Raw genomic sequence first — 18810 nt, forward strand, 5'->3', positions numbered from 1 at the left:
GATAGATTGTCGACGTTTCAGGCCGAGACCCTTCTTAGGAACAGAGAAGGAAGGGGGAAGATGCCAGAATAAAAAGGTAGGGGGAGGGGAAAGAGGCTAGCTGGAAGGTGATGGGTGAAGCCAGGTTGGTGGGAAAGGTCAAGGGCTGGAGAAAAAGGAATCTGCTGGGACAGGAGAGTGGAGAGAGGTATGGAGAAGGGCACCGAGGCAGAAATAATGGCCAGGTGAGAAGAAGTAAAAGGTTAGAGTGGGGAATAGAGGAAGGTGCTGCCCACACCTCCACCAGTTTTGGGTATCTGTCTATTTACTCTCAAAACTAGTGATATTGGCTAAAGGAGAAGTGATGGATATCAACACATTCGACATGTCCTATGGTTACCCTGTTGGCATTACTGGGATTGTGCACTCAAAGAAGATTTCCTTCACCCTCAATGTTAGCACCAATTTCATGCATTCAACTGACTCCAGATTAAGAATAGTCACCTGAAGCTATCCTCCTTCACTTCCTTCAGCAGTCTTTTTATAAGTTCAGCCAGAGCTTTCAAAAGTCTTTTGTTGAATACAATACTCATCATACATGTTTTCAACAGCAGTCTGCAGTCTATATACCTGCTTGTCAAATGCTGACAGTTCCTTCATAAATGGCTCAGCACTGTTTCCTCTCCCAAGAAATCTGTGCCTTTTTGAACTAGACAGAAAAGGGAAGACAGAAATAGTAAACTCTGCCATAAGTGCAGAGGTTAAGGTGGGATGGGGAGGGGTAATTCTAATATTTTAAGATCTTCCAAATAGTCTGATTTTAATTATGAATTGCTAAGAAAGCTACACCTTCCAATTACTGAATTCTGTCTCTGAAATCAACTGCCTAAAATAAAATAAATTAATCTCGATTGTACTTAAATTGTGAAATGGGCAACATGCACAAGGTGGCTTAATTTTTATCCTACACTGCTCTGTAGTGCGGTGCATGGCTGACTTAAGACTGTAGGAGCCATTCTGACTTCCTCAAATTTGACCCCATGACTAGCACTTGGCTTCTCCTAGCATCAACCTAACGGAAAAACTTAATAAGGCCTACCTCGGAGAATTCTGCTCTTATTATTGACTCCATGTCAAAATCACCTCACAAAACACAAATGTAATTGAGGTAATGACTAAATTTAAATAAAATTCTCAGCTATCTTTCATCTAAATACAATTAAATGGCTTGATGAAAGCACACATATGCTGACTTGTGAGTGTGGTGCCTTACTAAACAGCATTACATAAAACAGACAGGTTAAAAATTTGAGATCATCCATAATGCAGTGCCTTGCAATAAAATTGAAAAATTAGAAAATAACTATTTATGAGAAAGGTGTAAGTTTATGTTCAGTGACAGTTCATTAAACCTACTTTTCCTTCATCAGTGTGACAGGAGTTTAAATCATTTAGCTAGGAGTACTCCATGTTTCATTTCACAGGTGCATTCCCTCACAGCCACAAAATCCAAGAACCCCTTAGACTGGCCACGTGAGTCTGACATTCTGGGTTGCTCTCAAAGACTAGACTGGGGTAGATCAGGGATATTAGGGTTGTGACTTTTATCAGCTGCACAGAAACCATAATGTTGATGCAGCTGTCCTTGCAATTCATAATTAACACAGACCATTTGGAAGATCTGAAATATTAGAACCACCCCCCTGCTTTACCTCTGCATTTATGGCAGAGTTTACTATTTCTGTCTTCCCATCCCTGTCTAGAATAAAAAGGTGCAGATTTCTTGGGAGAGGAAACAATGCTGAGCCATTTATAAAGGAGCTGTCAGTGTTTGACGAGCAGGCATATAGTCTGCAGTCTGCTAGTGAAAACATGTATGATTAGTATTGTATTCAACAAAAGACTTTTGAAAGCCGTGGTTGAATATGGAGACATTCAGGAGAAAATGTGGTGAAAGACTCTCTCCTGAGAGAATCTTTTAGTAGCATCTCCCTAAACTCAGAGTACGGTGAGTTTTACTCTTAGGAGCAAAGATAATATCAGATGATTCTTTGTAGTTTCCATAGTTATAATTGCATAGCTCACTTTAATAATTTTAAAATGATTCTTAAAGAGTAGCTTTATTTGACACATGCAACATACACAAAATGCAGGAGGTTCTCAGCAGGTCAGGCAGCATCAATGGGATGAACAAACAGTCAAAATTCTGGTGTTATTTGCCATATGTAATGTAAGTTCATCAAAAGATTGAAACATACAGTGAAATGTATCGTACGAGTTGGCAACCATCACAATCCGAGGATGTGCTGGGGACAGCCTGCTGGTGTTGCCCTGGCTTGGGTACCAACATGGCAGTGCCACAACTTACTGTCCTAACCAATACATTTTTGGGAGGAAAGCAGAGCACCTGGAGGAAGCTCACATGGCCATGTGCAGATCCTGCAAACTCCTTCCAACATTGATCACTGGCACTGTAAAGCATTATGCTAAACTCTGTGCTACTGTCAGGTTGCTTAAGCTTCTCATAGCCAGGGGTGGTAAAGGGGATAAGCTCCCACTACCTATTAAATACTCCCAATGGCGTGCGCCTCAAATAGCCTTCGACAACTAAGTCCAGCTCCTGGCCTTCACATGTGGCTCAGCTACTAAGCCCAGCAAAACCATTTCTACTGACAGGAGAAGGGAGGAAGGCAGGTTACCAATGCTTTAAAACCAGTCGCTTCAGGCAGATGGGGCTCATCAGCCATGGTAAGCGGCTCATCTCTCTGATCTCACACCTCTGCTACCCTGTGGCTATACTCACTCATGGGGAAGGCTTCAGGAGCAAACTCCAATGGAAAAATCTGGAGCTGGAGTCCCTACGGCAGTCCTACATTGAGTTCAATGTTGACTGGCAACTCCTGTGATGCTGCTAGTGCCAGACTGTATTGGTCTCTGCCATTCCTTTGGATTCATCATATGTGCGGAGGGGGAGAGCTTGCTACATGGGCAACGTCGTGCTCTCGATATCGTACTGCACAGGCTTGCATATCTAGACAGTTTGGATGCAATGTCCATGGTCAGCTCTGAGGCCCTCCTGGTGCCATTGACGGGTGAGGGTTGGGCATTGTGAGACTGGGCAAAGGGTAGCCCAGGGTGACCTGACCATCCTTCCTGATTACCTATTGACAAGTTTGTAATGTTTCCCTTTCAGTTCAATCTGATGATTAATAATGAATTAGAATCAACAGCGGCATATGTCATCAAATTAGTTAACAGTGGCAGCAGTACAATACAATACATGATAAATAAAGAAAAATAGACCAATCAATCAATTACAGTAAGTATGTATATAGTTAATTTAAATTAGGAGTTAAATTAGGAACAGAAATGCAAAAACAGAAATTTTAAAAAGTGAATTTAAACGCAAACAACAGGAATTCTGCAGATGCTGGAAATTCAAGCAACATACATCAAAGTTGCTGGTGAACGCAGCAGGCCAAGCAGCATCTCTAGGAAGAGGCGCAGTCGACGTTTCAGGCCGAGACCCTTCGTCAGGACTAACTGAAGGAAGAGTGAGTAAGGGATTTGAAAGCTGGAGGGGGAGGGGGAGATGCAAAATGATAGGAGAAGACAGGAGGGAGAGGGATAGAGCCGAGAGCTGGACAGGTGATAGGCAAAAGGGGATACGAGAGGATCATGGGACAGGAGGTCCGGGAAGAAAGACAAGGGGGGGGGGTGACCCAGAGGAGGGGCAAGAGGTATATTCAGAGGGACAAAGGGAGAAAAAGGAGAGTGAGAGAAAGAATGTGTGCATAAAAATGAGTAACAGATGGGGTACGAGGGGGAGGTGGGGCCTTAGCGGAAGTTAGAGAAGTCGATGTTCATGCCATCAGGTTGGAGGCTACCCAGACGGAATATAAGGTGTTGTTCCTCCAACCTGAGTGTGGCTTCATCTTTACAGTAGAGGAGGCCGTGGATAGACATGTCAGAATGGGAATGGGATGTGGAATTAAAATGTGTGGCCACTGGGAGATCCTGCTTTCTCTGGCGGACAGAGCGTAGATGTTCAGCAAAGTGGTCTCCCAGTCTGCGTCGGGTCTCACCAATATATAAAAGGCCACATCGGGAGCACCGGACGCAGTATATCACCCCAGTCGACTCACAGGTGAAGTGATGCCTCACCTGGAAGGACTGTTTGGGGCCCTGAATGGTGGTAAGGGAGGAAGTGTAAGGGCATGTGTAGCACTTGTTCCGCTTACACGGATAAGTGCCAGGAGGGAGATCAGTGGGGAGGGATGGGGGGGACGAATGGACAAGATGTGCACATCTTTCCCTCCCCCTCTCTCTCTGCATTCCGCAGGGATCACTCCCTACACAACTCCCTTGTCCATTCGTCCCCCCCATCCCTCCCCACTGATCTCCCTCCTGGCACTTATCCGTGTAAGTGGAACAAGTGCTACACATGCCCTTACATTTCCTCCCTTACCACCATTCAGGGCTCCAAACAGTCCTTCCAGGTGAGGCATCACTTCACCTGTGAGTCGACTGGGGTGATATACTGCGTCCGGTGCTCCCGATGTGGCCTTTTATATATTGGTGAGACCCGATGCAGACTGGGAGACCACTTTGCTGAACATCTACGCTCTGTCCGCCAGAGAAAGCAGGATCTCCCAGTGACCACACATTTTAATTCCACATCCCATTCCCATTCTGACATGTCTATCCACGGCCTCCTCTACTGTAAAGATGAAGCCACACTCAGGTTGGAGGAACAACACCTTATATTCCGTCTGGGTAGCCTCCAACCTGATGGCATGAACATCGACTTCTCTAACTTCCGCTAAGGCCCCACCTCCCCCTCGTACCCCATCTGTTACTCATTTTTATGCACACATTCTTTCTCTCACTCTCCTTTTTCTCCCTCTGTCCCTCCTAATATACCTCTTGCCCATCCTCTGGGTCACCCCCCCCCTTGTCTTTCTTCCCGGACCTCCTGTCCCATGATCCTCTCGTATCCCCTTTTGCCTATCACCTGTCCAGCTCTCGGCTCTATCCCTCTCCCTCCTGTCTTCTCCTATCATTTTGCATCTCCCCCTCCCCCTCCAGCTTTCAAATCCCTTACTCACTCTTCCTTCAGTTAGTCCTGACGAAGGGTCTTGGCCTGAAACGTCGACTGCACCTCTTCCTAGAGATGCTGCCTGGCCTGCTGCGTTCACCAGCAACTTTGATGTATGTTATTTTAAAAAGTGAGGTGGTGTTCATGGGTTCAATGTCCATTTAGAAATCGGATGGCAGAGGGGAAGAGGCTTTTCCTGAATCTTTGACTGTGAGCTGTTGAGCTTCAGTACGTCCTTCCTGATGGTAACAATGAGAAGAGGGCATGTCCTGGGTGGTGGGGTCCTTGATGGTGGAAGTTGTTTTTCTTGAAGATGTCTGGGATACTATGGAAGCTAGTTCCCGTGGAGGTGACTCTTTGCAGCTTACTTCGATCCTGTGCAGTATCCCCACCCTCCCCCATAGCAGGCGCTGATGCAGCCAGTCAGAGTGCTCTTCATGGTACATCTGTAGAAGTTGTCATGTGGATTAGGTGACAATCAAACCTCCTCAAATTCCTGATGAAATATAGCCACTGACTTGTCTTCTTTATAGCTGCATCGATATGTTGGGACCAGGTTAGATCCTCAGAGATATTGACAATCAGGAACTTGAAATTACTCACACTCTCTTCTTCTGAGCCCTCAATGAGGATTGGTTCGTGTTCCCCTGTCCTACCCGTACTGCAGCCCACAGCCATGTCTTTGGTCTTACTGATGTTGACCAAGGTTGTCGCAGTGACACCACTTAATTAGGGGGTATATCTCGTTCCTGTACGTCCTCTCGTCCCCATCTGAGATTCTGCCAACAATGGTTGCAACATCAGCAAATTTATAGATGGATTTTGAGCTATGCTGAGCCGCAGTCGTGAGTATAGTGAGAGTAGAGCAGTGGACTAAGCACACATCCCCGAGCTGTGCCAGTGTTGATCGTCAGCGAGAAGGTGATGTATTTACCAATCTGCACAGATTATGGTCATCCGGTTAGGAAGTTGAGAATTTAATTGCAGAGGGAGGTACAGAAGTCTAGTTTCTGTAGATTTTTGATCAGGATTGTAGGAATGATGGTGTTAAACACTGAGCTATAGTCAATGAACAGCATCCTGATGTAGGTGTTTGTACCGACCAGGTGAACTAAAGCCGCGTAGAGAGCCATTGAGATTGCGACTGCCATAGATCTATTATAGTGATAGGCAAATGGCGGTGGGTTCAGGTGCTTGCTGAGGCAAGAGTTGATTCTAGCTATAATCAACCTCTGAAAGCATTTCATCACCAGAGATGTGAGCTCTAGTGGATGATAGTCATTAAGGCATCTCAGACTACTGCTCTTGGGCACTGGTATAATTGTTGCAGGTGGGAACTTTTGACTGCCAAAGTGAGGCTTTGAAAATATCCTTGAACACACTTGCCTGCTGGTTGGCACAAGTTTTCAGAGCCTTACCAGGCACTTCATTGGGGCCTGCCACCTTGAGTGTGTTCACTCTCCTGAAAGACAGCCTGAAGGTGGCCAGTGAGACAGAGTTCACGGGATCACTGGGTGATTTCTAAGGCAATGCATTATATTTACTAAAGAAATGGAAATTGGCCATATATATTTCACCAGAATAATGATTTGGAAGAAAATCTGGTCATTGTATCTTGTCCTTTTTGACTTTGAGATTCTAAATATAGGAGCAGTACTTCTGCTCACCACCAGTCCCCTGAGCCTGCCTCCTAACACCCCTTTTCTGCTGCTATGATAGATAAAGCATTGGGTCCTCTAGGCTGATCAGTTTAGCTACGGACCAGAAATAACTTTTGCTTCCAACTACAGTAAACTTTACAAAGCATGTTGGTAGGTAAAGTGCTTAGCTTTAACATTGAATTGAGAGGAACGTTAATCAATATATTTTCAGAAAGGAAACTAGTCATTAGTTAATGTATCAGTTACTAATGAAAAGACCAAAAAGAAGATAACAGAAAAGGGTGTAAATGTACTAGAAAGTTCAGGCAAGGAGAACATGATTAAGGTCCCTTTATTAACTATGAGGGTGATTTGAAATAAAGTATTTGAATTCAAAGTTTATAGAGCTAATATAAATATTGATATTATTAATCTAATGCATGCCTGCTAGCTGAAAATAGACTTGGATTTGAGAGGGTACACAATACTTCTGCAAAGATAAATCTATTAAGTTAGAAAGGAATGGCATAATTGGTAAATTTTCACATAGTAGCTTCCAAAAGGCTTGGAATAACAGTAGAAGAAAGATTACGGAATCATTTGCATAGAAATAAGTAATGATAATGGCAACAGGGTAATAATTGGTCACTGCTATCAATTGATAACTCAAGGTGAGCAAGCAGATAGCAAATTGTTCAGCCAAGCAAGGAAAGATACTGAGTATGGTAATAAAATCAGGAGTGTTTTCAATAATAGAAGCAAAATGGACAGATTAAAGAAAATTGGACAGAAGGCAAATGCTCTAAAGATCTCACAGAGTATGTTAATAAAAAGCCTTGTTTTTCTATCTGTCTGTTAACTCCTTAATGGGAGACAGTTCAGCTGCCCTCAGACACCTGCCCATGTGGCTGTTCGTTGCTCCTCAGGCCTGAGAGGGCTGTGGACAAATTATTTTATGAACGTAACAACACAGACTTTCACGTGCTCACTCACTGGGGTTGATTTTTCACTGTCTTCAAATGGTGTTAATGGAGAGGGATGGTCACCTTACTGGCCAATCAATAGATTGTGTTGTTGCTGGGAGTTAATACAAAGCTACAGATAATTGATAAGAGCCTGTACCTGTTTGCACCATATAAACTGTACCTCTACCCACACCATCCAGCTGCATGAACACTACCTCACTTCTTATTATTTCTGTTTCTGCACTATTTTTAATTTAACTATTTAATATACACATACACACAGCTGGTGGCGTAGTGGCATCAGCGCTGGACTTCAGAGCGAAGGGTCCGGAGTTCGAATCCAGCCAGCTCTCTTGCACGCTTTCCATCCATGCTGGGTTGAGCGTGGAGCTAGCAACTCAGTCTTGTAAAAATAAGAAAGCCTGCTAAAAAAATGCCGTCATGACGGCGTCCTGATGACTCGGAGTTAAGGGCTTTCTTCTTCTTTGTACTCATGTACTTACTTTAATTCATTTCTTTCCTTCTTTATATATATTTCATCTATTGCACTGTATAGTTAGCAAATTTCATGACATGTGTTGGTGATATTAAACCTGATTCTGATTCTGACATAGCTTTTGATTTTTATGTCTCCTAATGGGCAGGAAAAGACTGGCTGAGAGGTTAAAATAAAAAAAATTGAATCTGAACTTTAACCATCTGCATTTGCTACCATTGTAATATTAACCAAGGCCATTTCAGGCAATAGGGGTGACTGGTTGTGATTCAGAAGTTGGAGCCTAGAGTTATCATTAGAGGGATTTAACTGAGGTCTTCACAATGACAAACAGGAGAAAATCTGCATATGCTGGAAGTTGAGGCAACACAGACAAAATGCCAGAGGAACTCAGCAGGCTAGGCAGCATCTACAGAAAGGGGAAAAGAGTCAACATTTCGCATCAAAACCCTTCATTGGGACTTGATCAGCAGGATATCAAAGTCTGTGTCTCTTGCTGTTGTGCACCCTCCCTCTCCCCTCTTTCCCTCTGTAAAACATTGGTACCATAGTTTCAATACCGCAGAGCACACTAACTGGTAAGTAACTTGTCATCTACAGCAGAAATCTCAACAAATGAGATCAGTGCTTATTCTGAAGATTTTTCATTGTCCATCAGAGTGCTCTGGAGCCACTCATGCAGGTAGCTGGTAAAAAAGACACAAAAGATTAGCTTTGTTTTACTGAGAGAACACTCAAGAACAAGTCTTCAAAAGGAGTTTGGAGAGCATTTGTCTGTGGCCCATTAACAGTCACTTCTAAGAGTGCTTTCAATATCTCCTAGTTGATTAGCAAGCTGCTGATAATCTTATGAGAATATGAGGTCATGTTCAACTGACTTAGATCTTGGATCTGGCAGCAATAACAGCTTATTAAATACCTTATGCCTGTGTGTCTCACAGTTGTTTACTTCACAACCACTCCAGACCCACACCAGCCTGACACTTATTGGTCCCTTAAGTGGCCTCAAGAGCCTCCTAGTTGTACAAACCTACTTGCTCAAGTTCAAGTGGCTAAATATTATCTTCCAAAGTCAACAGATTATGAAGGATTAATTGCTTTATGGGAATCAACAATGAAAATCTGAGAGATGTCCAAGAATAGGCATCTTTTGTGATGGATATTCACTTTTCTGGGCCCAAAAAGCTTACTACTAACCTTAGCTTTCTATCACTGCAGCATGACCTTTCCAAAGGGTCAGAGTTGTTTGTGACTAAGTTAAACTTCTCGCCAACATTTCTTGCTCAACTTCTTGCTGTAAACAAGTAAATAGTGAGGTCTTGTAGGTCACTGTTTGATCAATGTAAGACAATGAGGTCATGTTAATTGGCCTGCATCAAACCATACAACATTGGCTGAATTTTTAGCCACACTGACACCATTGTGACGGAGTTCAAAGAAGCTTTCAGACCAGACTGATTTTCTCCCGTAACACATCAAAGATGGTCACAGGTATAGTTATATTTGTGGGCTTAGAGAGTCAGCCCTCACAGAATTAACGTCGGGTGTCTATGATCTCTGTCTCCAAATGCTTTAGACCATCTGTGTGAATTACTTTGTCCCAGCAAAGTTATCTGAAAAATATCACATGCAGATAACGTCAACTTATAGCAAAATGTATAAATGATAGAAAGTATTGGAGATTGTTAGAAGTGCCAAGGCAAAAGGCACAAAGATGCAGTTATAGAAAGAACAACTAAATAATGAGGTAGTATATATGGGCTGATTGTCCATTTAGAAATCAGGTGATGGAGGAGAAGAAGCTGTTCCTAAAATGTTGTCTTTAGTGTGTGTCTTTAGTCTCCTGTGTCTCCTCCTTGATGATAGTAATGAGAGGGGGGCATGTCCTGGGTTAAGGGGGCCTTAATGATGAATGTAGTCTTTTTAAAGCATTGCCTTTTGAAGATGTCCTTTTAAAGATGTACTTCTGGAATGAAGGTGTATCTGGAGTAAATGGTAGCGAAATCAATAATCTTTAAAATGAAAATCAGAAATCTAAGCAGGGATGGTAGTCTTTTTTATGGCTAATGAGAAGGGGTGCAAAAGCAGATGTACTCTGAGGTAGTGTAGAAAAATGAATCCAAACGCAAAATACATTGAGATGAAATATTAACTTTGTTACTGGCTCTATCCACAGATCTCTGCCCAAACTACAGAGAATTTTTAATACTTTAGCATTGGTAAATCATCCATACAGATCATTTTCAAAACCTAAATACATCAAAGTGGTACAAGGGAAAGCAGTAACAGAATGTAAAATGAAGTGTTACAGTTATAGAGAAAGTGCGGTGCAGGTAGGCATTCGGTGAAGGGCCATGCAAGGAAGATTGTAAGGTCAAGACTTCATCTTTAACATAAAAAAAAAACCCATTCGATAGCCTTACAACAGTGGGATAGAAGCTGTCCTTGGGCATAGTGCTGTGTGTGTTTCAAGCTGGAAGGGAGAAAAGAAAAGATGATGTATAGAATGTGATAGACCTTTGTCTATATTTTCTGCTACTTCAGAAAACAGGTAACATAATTAGAGTCCATGGAGACTGGTTTCCATGAAGGACTGCGCTGTGTCCACAACTCTTGGTACTTTCTTAGTCTACGTCCATGTTTCTGTAATAACCCAGAGAGGATGACATGCAAAGCTAGACTTTTCACCGCATCTAGGTACATGTGACCGTAATAAACTATATCAAAGTTGGGAATTCTCAGTCGGTCAGACAGCCATCTGTGATTGACACGTTCAGGACATCTGTTTCGGCCTGCTTCCTGAAGTCAATTTTGTTTTACTGACATTGAGAGAAATGTTATTGTCATTCTATAGAGCAAGTAACAAATTTAATGTTTCAGGCCAATATGTAAAGATTGGTGAGGGTCAGCAAGGAAATGCCTGAATTTTCTTCATCTACTGAGGAAGTAGAGGTATTAATGTGCTTTCTTGATCATGACATCTTGGACCAGTATAAGCTATTGGTGATATTTACATCTAGGAACTCCCAGCCATCTCCAGTTCAGTATCATTGATGTAGACAGGGGTGAGTGCTCTGCCCCACTTTCTGAAGTCCATGACCAGCTCTTTTGTTCTTCTACCACGGAGGGGAAGGCTGTTATTATGACACCATGCCACAAGGCTCTCCACCTCTTTCCTGTATTCTGTCTCATGAGATTTGAGATCTGGCCCACTACAGTAGTGTCATCTATGAACTTGTAGATGGAATTAAATCAGGATCTGAGCATGCAGTCATGAGTGTATAGAGAGTTAGGTAAGGAGCTGAGGATGCAGGGCACCAGTGTTAAGGATTACCTTGGGAGAGGCATAGTTATTTATCCTTACTGCAGCCTGTTGGTCAGGAAGTCATGAATCTAGTTGTAAAGGGGTATTGAGACCCAGATGTAGGAATTTCAACATGGGATTGAATGTGGAACTGTGTCAATAAATAGTAGTCAGACAGATGTGACTTTATTATCCAAATGTTCCAGAGATGTGCGTAGGGGCCAGGGAGATGGCATCCGTCATGGAACTGTGTCAATGCTAGGTGAATTGCAGTGGGTCGAGGTTGTTTGGGAGGATGGAGTTAATGCTTGCCATGACCTGCCTCTCTTCAAGGTAGTAGATGTCAGAGCCAGTGGGTGGTAGTTATGAATGTGATGTTTTGTAACTTCAAAACATTAAACTAATTCAAAGGAAGTCACAGGAGTCAGGAATGCGGTCTACCTTCGAGTCTACTTTAAGCTAGGCCCTGACATATCATGTGGTAGCATGATGACATATGCAGTCTACGTACTTTTTCATGTAACCCGCAATTGATTATTGAAACAAACAAGAATGCTAAAACAATATATATATACACATACAGGATTACTAAAATATTAAATATTTGACAGTGAAGGCACTTATTTTGGCACCAAGATGATAGTTGTCTTCCTAAAGTGAGGGGAATCTTAGATTGAAATATGAAAAAGTTAAAAATGTCTGAAAGTACTCCTGTCGGCTCATCTGTGGCTACAGGCTCAATCCAAGCCAATTATTTGCCGTAGGATCATTCTCAGGAAGACTAATCAAATAACTGCAACTGTGACGGTGTTTACAAGTGTGCCGGAGGCTGTCATGGCTGGTGCTGTCATTTCATTACTCCTCTGTTCAAAATGTGCACGGAATACATTGAACCCATTGGGGAGGAATATATTGTTATCAGCGATGCTGCCTGACTTCACTTTGTAGCCTGTTATAGCATGTAATCTGTGCCACATCTGATGGCTGGTCTAAGACACAGTTTTGGATTGTCATTGTCTCTTGGCATCCCTATCGCTTTATGGAAGTCATAGATTGATATTCTGTACAGGTCAGGATCACCTGACTTAAATGCTGCATACATGGATTCAGTACGGAATGGATTTCCTGGTATGCTCATGGTTTCTGATTGGGGAAACTTGCATATTGACTTTGTTGGTCCTTTACACAATTCCTGATGAAGACTGTGAAGGATGTGACATGCTCATTTAGACTGGCCACTGATTTTTTGAATATGGACCAGTCTACTGACTCAGAGTACACTCGCAGAAGTTCACTTATTTCTTCAGATCAGCACTGTACAACTTTCTATATTGGATTCTCAAATTTCAGTTTGTTTGTACACAGGGAGAATGAACACCGATTGGTGCTCTGATTTGTCAAACTGAAGAAGGGGAAGTAGCTCAGTAGGTGTCTTTGATGGTTGTGTAGCAACAGACAAGAGTGTTTGAACCCCGGTGGGAAAGGAGATGCGCTGGCAATATTTTCATAGCACACTCTTGAAGTTGGCCTAGTTGAAGCTGATGATCATGGAATGAAGTTTGTTTGGTGCAGGCTTCATATCTCCCTGTGGTGGGATGCAGACCACTGTAGCTGAGGTGAACTCCTGTGATAGTACTCCACCGTTAGATGAACATGAGCACAAACCCACCAGCACTGTCATGACCAAGTACCAAAAGGAGTTAATTAAGAGGCAGATCCATTAGTGAATTGGGAAGCCCTGGTTTGTATCCACAGTCAAGTGAGGCACATGTGAGTCACATTTCAGTGAAACAGAGTATACAGCAGTCGCTTAGTTCCCTTTGAAAGATAAGCCTAGCTTTAAGTTTGTCTAGCTTATTTTTAATGCTCTAGATACTCATTTAATGTATGTTTGGAAGGGGAGGTGGGGTTACTTGAAGCCATGCAGTTTCAATCTCATCTGCAGCCCAGCTCTCCTACAACATTATCTAGTTGGGTGGCTGCATCTGGTCAGTTCTGGAAGTCCTGGTATGGGATCAGCCAGACAATAAGGTACATGGGGATGCTCTGTGTGACAGGCAGCCAGTCTAGTCGGCCCTTAGAACTTGGCATCGGGCACTCTCAAAAGTCAGGCTTGAACCTCAACTGAGGTTTGCCGTTGGGTCACAACATCAAGAACTCTGGTGAGATCCAAAATGCAAGTCTCTGTCAGGGTCTCATGCTGGGTCCAGGAGTCAAGTCTCTGTGCTAGGGGCCTTCGCTCCAGTCAGGCTTCCATGAGGAAGGCACCATTCTAGGCCTCAATGTTCAGCTCCTGAATGGTAGATCAGTCAATCCAGGAGGTCAGAAGGTCACCTGGTTTATAAGCATATTTAAAAGAATATTGTTAGTCATTTTAAAGCCTTATAATTTAGATTTAAAAGAGAGGAATGATTATAACCAATGTAATGAATAGATCTGCTGAGAGCAGCTTGCAAAGAGTCACCATACTCCAGTGTCTTTTTGGGAATATCTCTTTTCTAATTTCTGTTTGTAGAAAGCTTATTGTGTTTAGAAATATAAATGTTGACTCCTGCAAAGTCTAATATCCTGAAAGATAATTAATGATTATCTGGACCAAATCATGCCTTACTGAGGGCTGGATAGTAAGTTTCCACTTCTGGATAAAGGTAAGTGACTGAACACTGACCATAACTTTGAGTAATGTGGTTTGAAATGTGGACAAGCCAGTAATCTGCCTCAGCTTCATCCGTTGCTTCCATGTTTGGTCACCAAAGCTGCACTTGGGATTCAGACAGAGCAGCAGGGGGCCGAATAACACACAAGAAATGCTGAAGGAACTCAACATCTTGTGTTCATGGTAGTTGAATGTGTCCTTTCAGGCCTTCAGGCCTTTGCTTTTATTCTGCTCCTTGTCTGCTATACATTTTGTCCCTACATTTTAATCACCTCCAGGCACAGAATGATCAAGTTGCTGTATTAGCAACGGAACATTTGATATAACAGATAGTGTGTGTATATCTCATTCTGTATCATGACAAAAACACTTGGTGCCTGTGACTAAAATAAACTTTACACTATGTGCATATGTAAGTGAATAATCTGATGCCTGTCACCCACCCTAAACTGGTACACACACAACACAGCCTGCCTAACATAGAGTAACTTTGCTCCTCATGTCAACCATTCCATCCTGCCTCCAAGCATCACAGAATCACAGAATTATGGAAAATTTGAACATGTGTGACCATTCAGTTCATTTTATTCTGTGCCACTCAAAATCTCCAGCTTAATTGTATCTTCCAGCATCCAAGTAGTTTCAATGTGGTGAGCGTTTCTTCCCCCTGCCACCTTTTCAGACAAAGTTCTAAATCACAAACATCTTTGGGGTTTTCTTCATCCTTCCCACATCCTTCCAGTTCTTCCACTGATTGGTTCAAATCTCTGCTTCTTGATTTCTACGCTCCCCCCCACAATAATTGAAGTAGGGTCTGTCTAGGTCAATCACGTTGATAGCATATGAAGCAGAACAGTTCAGCCAGGTGAGGGTCTGCAGGGCATACCTTTATGTACACCTTTCTAATTATGTCACAGGTTTCAGCCTCTAACACCTGCCTAGGTAGTGAGTCCCTCTGAGTGAAACGCATTTCCCCAGTTTCTGCCAATTATCAAAACTTTATGCACTTTGGATTTTAACCCTTCATCTAAATGCATTAAGTCCATTCTATATAGGCCCTTCAGAATTTTGTACATCTCGGTCTTCTGTTCTCTGCCTCCTCTATTGCAAACCTTTGCTTATATCACCTTTGCTCATGTCCACAAGATGGGAACCGCCACGTTCACAAATCTTTGCAACCTCGCTTGTTGTAATCACATCTTTCCTACAACGTGGTGATAAGTCTGCACTTAGTCCTCTTTTTGTGGGTACGAAACAAGGCTGAGGGTCTACCTTTATTTGGAAGAGCAAACTGGGAGGAACGTGATCTACATGGGATAGGATTTTCCTCATGCCTGGCATTTCAGGGATACATTGACATCTCATGACACTTTTCCTCAGTCTTACATGGAACCAGCATGTTGTGGGCATTGACACACATACAAGCAAAACCTGGACACTATGGATGTGGCCAAATTAGTCATAACTTGGATTCCTTTGTCCACTGGTTTATTCCAGCATATGCAAGAAAGACACTCAGGCACAAAGTTGTAGAATGTTAAAATCTTAACATGTACAATGATCATTACGCTCTAAATACAGTAGTATGTGATCTGTATTATCAAATTCTAAGGTTTCATATTATTGATAAGCACTTTCTTGATCAATGAATAAACATGTAATTATCCCTCCCTGACCAACCTGAGATGAGAACCTGCTCTTGACCAGTATTCAGGCACAAAACAAAACATGCTTTTTATTCAATCAATGACACATTCTTCCATTTGTATTCAACAGGCCTTTTACTAATAAACTACACTTTGTCTGCTGATCTACTTATGCTCAAAAACTGTTTACTTCATTTTTGCAGAGGTTAATTGTTCTTGGACAAGTGTATCATTTCTTTTATCTCTTTCACATCCTGTAGCTGTTCTATCGCCTGTCTAAAGAGAACAGGTCAATGTTGTCTTTCCCATATATCTCTATCATCACGACTACAAAGAACATCTATGATCCTATGACCTTGTTATCTTTAAGGGAATGTTCTGGTGAAGTGTTTGTTTGTACTGCTAACAGAACTGACTTGTTTAAGAGGACAGAGACATATGTTCTGCTACAGCATGCTTTATTACAGCTGTGCCAATGTCCCAAGTGCTATAAGAATATTCTTTAGAAATATTCTGTAACCATTCAAGGATTTCTACTCCAACCTTGAGAAAAGTGTGGCCCTCATCCAAAAGCAAGACAAATGGATCCTTCTGGGAAACTCAGCACTAGGGTTGGACAGGGCATAATCCTCTGGGAAGGTGTGGTTGCCAAGAAAGAAGTGGACTCCAACGGAGTCCCTTTCCTCACAAAATGCTTGCTACATAGCCTTGTCAGGATCAACACTTCGCCTTGTCAAAGAGACAAACACAAAACAAAGGGGTAATAACCCGATCCCGGCCCTGGCATCTGTTATTTTTAGTCATCACCTGACAGACAGACTGCAGGACATCTGCACCACCTCTGCCGTGACAGATGTGGTAGGATTGACCACTGCTTTGTAATCTCTATCCATCAGTTTCCAAAATAACTGTAACATTGAAGTGCTCAAAGATTGCACAAAGATAGCTCTTTTCAGACACCAGACAACATGATCTGCCACGAGCTGTAAGTGTCCATCATTCCTGGACTCATCTGAAGGCCACAATAATTATCACTTGTGAAAAGATGGTTGGCTCATCTACCAGAAAACACCAGGTTTATTCGAGTTCAAGTTTAATTATCATTCAGTCATGCATGTACACTCATGAATAAAGCCAAATGAAACAACATTCCTCTGGGACCAAGGTACAAAACACAGTAACAACAGCCACTCACAGCACAAGGCACATATAGCACATATTCTAAAAGATAATAGTAAGCATACAGTCACACAAAAAATATAATATAGAGCAAATCCCTGAGTGACATGTCCTATAAATTGATGGTGTCTGGACATTGTTGACAAGAACAAGCCCTCAGCAGTCCACAGATGAGTGCACATTTGCACGCAATTCAACTTGTCTTTACCAAGCAAGCACTGGAGGGAGGGGCCTGCCATCTGCCCAGCATGGACACCATGCCACATTGCCTCCAGGGTCTCCACTCTTAGGCAATTACAACAGGCACACCATCTAAGTGGTCTAGTCCGTGCTATGGCCAAGGCCACAGGGATCCCCTGCGCTCAGTCTCTCCAATAAACTAGCTACAATACTCTACATCACCGATGTCCAACAGGGTCTTGCAATCACAAGAAAAACATCCAAGACAATTATCGCTGTTAGACTGCACACCACCTACATGCACCAACTCCAATACCTTTCTATAGCAGGGAGCAACAAGAACTGCACCAAGTCCAGCTCCTCCACTTCCTTTGTCAAGCAACTCTCTGATGGGGTCGACCTGCGATAGTTGACGTTCTTAATAAACAGTAGGGCCTTGCGATCACAAAAAAAATGTTTAAAAAAAATAAAAACACCTTTGGTTTGTCCCAGAGAGGCAATTGAGTCTGAGCACACTGCCATCTTACCAGAAGAAAATTGTTGAGAATGACTGGCAAATACAGGAGCTAATTAACGACAAGCACAAGATGTAATTATTCAGGAAAATCCTCCAAGCACCATGGAAAAATAAACAGCTCAACAGGCAACTGAAGGCTGAAGTTCAAGAGCAAGCCAATGACCTAAAGAACAGATGGTATGTGGAAAGAACTCAGGAAGTCCAAGACCTTACAGATTAGCATGCCTGGATTCTTCAATGCTCCCAAAGCTACATAGAATCAAACACACAAAGACCCTGTGTGCCGAAAGCCAATAGAGTAGAGCATCTCAAAGATGCAGATACTGTAAACATCGATTGCAAAAAGTAATCCTCAATGTGAATCTGCCCTTGATATCACTCCATCCCACAGTAAACTACTTGGTCCAACCTTTGCAATGCCCTAGACTGGCAAGGGGCTGATAAAGCCAAAGTCAACTTTATTGTCAGATGCACAAGTGCATGTGTGCACAGGTGCAATGACAAACTTACTTACAGCAGCATCACAGACAAACAGTATCATATCAGCAACGTTGACATATCGCATCAGCAAAATAATACAATTAGAACAAAAAAAGTCTGTTTCAGTGCAAAGTGATCAAAGTGGCCATAGTTTGTCTAAACTCCAAAGTTTAGGGTTGGTTCAAGAGCACAATGGTAGAAGGGAAATAGCTGTTCTTGAACCTGATCATACAGGCCTTCAATCTGTACTTCCTCTCTGAAGGTAACTGCAGGAGGATGGTATGACATGACTCAGATGGTGGGGGTATTTGATGCTGGATGTTATCTTCTTGAGGCAGATGTTACCATTTCTGGGGAGGGACATGCCCACGATGTACTGGTACCATTTCTGGGGAGGGATATGGCCACAATGTATTGGGCAGGATCCACGACTCTGCAGCTTCTTACATTCTTGTGGATTTGAATAGCCAACCAGACCATGATATCAGAATCAGCATCAGCATCAGAATTATTCTCACCAGCATGTGTCGTGAAATTTGTTGACTTAGCAGCAGCAGTACATTGCAATACATAATATAAAAGAAGAATTAATTAATTAATTAATTAATTAATTAAATCAATTACAGTATATGTATATGGAATAGATTAAAAATCAGACAAAAAACAGAAA

The sequence above is a fragment of the Mobula hypostoma genome, chromosome 7 (genome assembly GCF_963921235.1).
Source record: "Mobula hypostoma chromosome 7, sMobHyp1.1, whole genome shotgun sequence".
Classification (NCBI taxonomy): domain Eukaryota; kingdom Metazoa; phylum Chordata; class Chondrichthyes; order Myliobatiformes; family Myliobatidae; genus Mobula; species Mobula hypostoma.